General features: G+C 33.2%; 1 protein-coding gene across 2 annotated transcripts in view; it reads right to left on the minus strand.

Annotated features, from left to right (window-relative positions):
- Positions 1 to 1,717: 1,717 nt before the first annotated feature.
- Positions 1,718 to 2,500, minus strand: part of LOC122245713 (ras-related and estrogen-regulated growth inhibitor-like protein A) — a 59,520-nt gene continuing 58,737 nt past the window's right edge. For both annotated transcript variants that reach the window (XM_086550418.1, XM_086550420.1), the window contains exon 7: positions 1,718 to 2,500. This exon is cut by the window's right edge and continues 410 nt beyond it. The gene's annotated coding sequence lies outside the window, so the exon portion shown is untranslated.

The following is a 2,500-nucleotide window of genomic DNA, read 5'->3' on the forward strand; positions in this document are numbered from 1 at the left end:
ACTACTTTGCGCAACGGTCAAATCTTCAAATCTTTCCCAAGAATTTGCAATTAAATATGCAACTACCATGGATATTATTACCATTCTTATTTTTATGACACTATTATATGAATTAATACCTATCACATTACGTTCCTATTATATATAAATGTGTAGGTTCGTTGACCGATCTGAAGCGTAATGAGCTATTTGATTTGCTGAAGGACTTTAGGGAACTTGACCTAATTAAATATGACAGGGCTTTCGGTTCTTTGCTTCTGGTTTTAACTTCCCTGCATGATGTTTGGTACAGGTTATGGCTAGATAAGGATACGAGAAGGTCTAGGATCTTCTTCTTTCTTCTTTTATAGGGTTTTAGACTTTTGATCTCTGAGAAACTCCATTAAGGATAGTCATTTTCATCTTTTCATTTCTGGGAAATAAAACAGTAAAGAAAAGGTATTTTTTTTTAATATGCAAAAGATACATTGCCATTTTGGCAAACAAGGCATCTTAAAACTATCGATCCATTTTCATATTTGAAATATCGGAACGTCTTCTATGATATATTGAAATGTCATGGAAAAATATGTCAACAATTCGTTTCAGATGGAAACATGACCATAAGTGCATTAAAAAGTAACTGGTGCAATATTTCAACTGTGAGATTTACATACACCACTCACAATCTGGTGATGAACCGAAATAACAACAATCAAAATGATGAAACATCACAGTGAAAATTACTTTGGCCAAATTGCCGCAAAAACAAAAACTAAAACAAACAAACATTACTCCTCTGAAAGACTCAACCCTTACAATAAAAAGGATTTGTTTTTTTTGGACGACAGGACACCTATGAATCTCAGAAAATTAAAGTATCTGTACAAAAAAAAAAAGAAAAGAAAAAAAAAGAAAAAAAAAAATCTTTCAGAATCCATCACCATGGTATGCTGTAAACATTCATTCTTCATCATTCAACGACACATCTAGGTGAGAAAGAGAAAGAACGAAAAAAATAATAATAACATATATATATATATATACATATATATATATTATATATATATATATATATATATTATATATATATATATATATATATATAGCATTGCCTCATGCAAATGATATGTTTAAAACGCTGACAAATAAAATAAAAAAACAGCTTCAAAATGAAATGCAAAATGAGAATGCATTGTAAAGGAAAGAGAAAATTATAATAATCATAATGATAAGGAGCTTGTCATTTGAGCTGAGGAAGTCCCGCTCCCTCAGCCGAGCTTCTGGAAAGGCCATGACACATTATGTCCCTCTTAAGCGAATCCGCTTTGCAGTGACTCACCATTACAGTAAACATCCCTTATTCGGATCAAAACATCATCATCATGGCGGTTCATTACATGATTACGTTGCGTTTTAACCAAAGAAGGGGATCAAACTGCTCGATTTGAAATAAAAATACTGCTACTTATTGAATTTGAATGTTATATACGTCGGGAAAAATCAAATTTCCATAGGGTTCAAGTTGAGCCCTTTAAGTGGTATACGTAAGCATATATATATACATACATACATACATATATATATATATATATATATATATATATATATATATATATATATATATATATATATACACATATGTATATATATATACACATATGTATATATATATATATACATACATATATATATATATATATATATATATATATATATATATATATATATATATATATGTGTGTGTGTGTGTGTGTGTGTGTGTGTGTGTGTGTGTGTGTGTGTGTGTGTGTGTGTGTGTGTAACAAATAAATAAAAAGTGCATAAACAAATGCTCTAAAGAAGATCAAATGCCTTAAAAATTGCATGATTTCGTAGCTGATGGACTTTTACAGCTTCTCGTTATCCGAGTCCGGAGTCACTTGCGGCAACAGTGCAGAATAGCACACAAATCACATCATGAAATGGCGACAGAATACCTCCACGCCATCTATGTCAACTTAGCAATAATGGAAAACAGGCTGCATCTCTGCTCGTAAGGGCAGATGTATAACATATTTGTGAAGACGTTCGTGATCTGACAAATGGTATGCGAGTAACTGAACCTTGGAGGTCCGGTCATTCAGTCAGTTATGTTTACCATTATGCATTTTAGACAAAATTGTTCGATACCTTTGCTTCTGTATCACATACGAGGATCATGTGAAAAGACCGAGCATCATCAGCAGTGAAATATGCACCAATTCAAACGCAACTATCAACATTGGTAGCTGCTACAATCTTTGGCCATGTGAGAGGAGATTGTCTCTTTCGGCTGTCCCTGTGAACGAAAACATTAGTAAAACAGGTACGTTAGGACCGCGACGCTGCTCTTTGTGCGGTCTAGCCTTTCAAAACCAATGTACTGAAATGCACAATCAATCCTATGTTCTGGCAACATTTTCCCTCGTTAAAAAGAAACGAAAATAGTCAGTGCCATCCGTGTCAGAAAAGTTGGACAACTGAGCATGCTGTCCAGTGT

This window comes from Penaeus japonicus, unplaced genomic scaffold (genome assembly GCF_977035675.1).
Source record: "Penaeus japonicus unplaced genomic scaffold, GWHDUDI00000001_assembly GWHDUDI00000023, whole genome shotgun sequence".
NCBI lineage: Eukaryota > Metazoa > Arthropoda > Malacostraca > Decapoda > Penaeidae > Penaeus > Penaeus japonicus.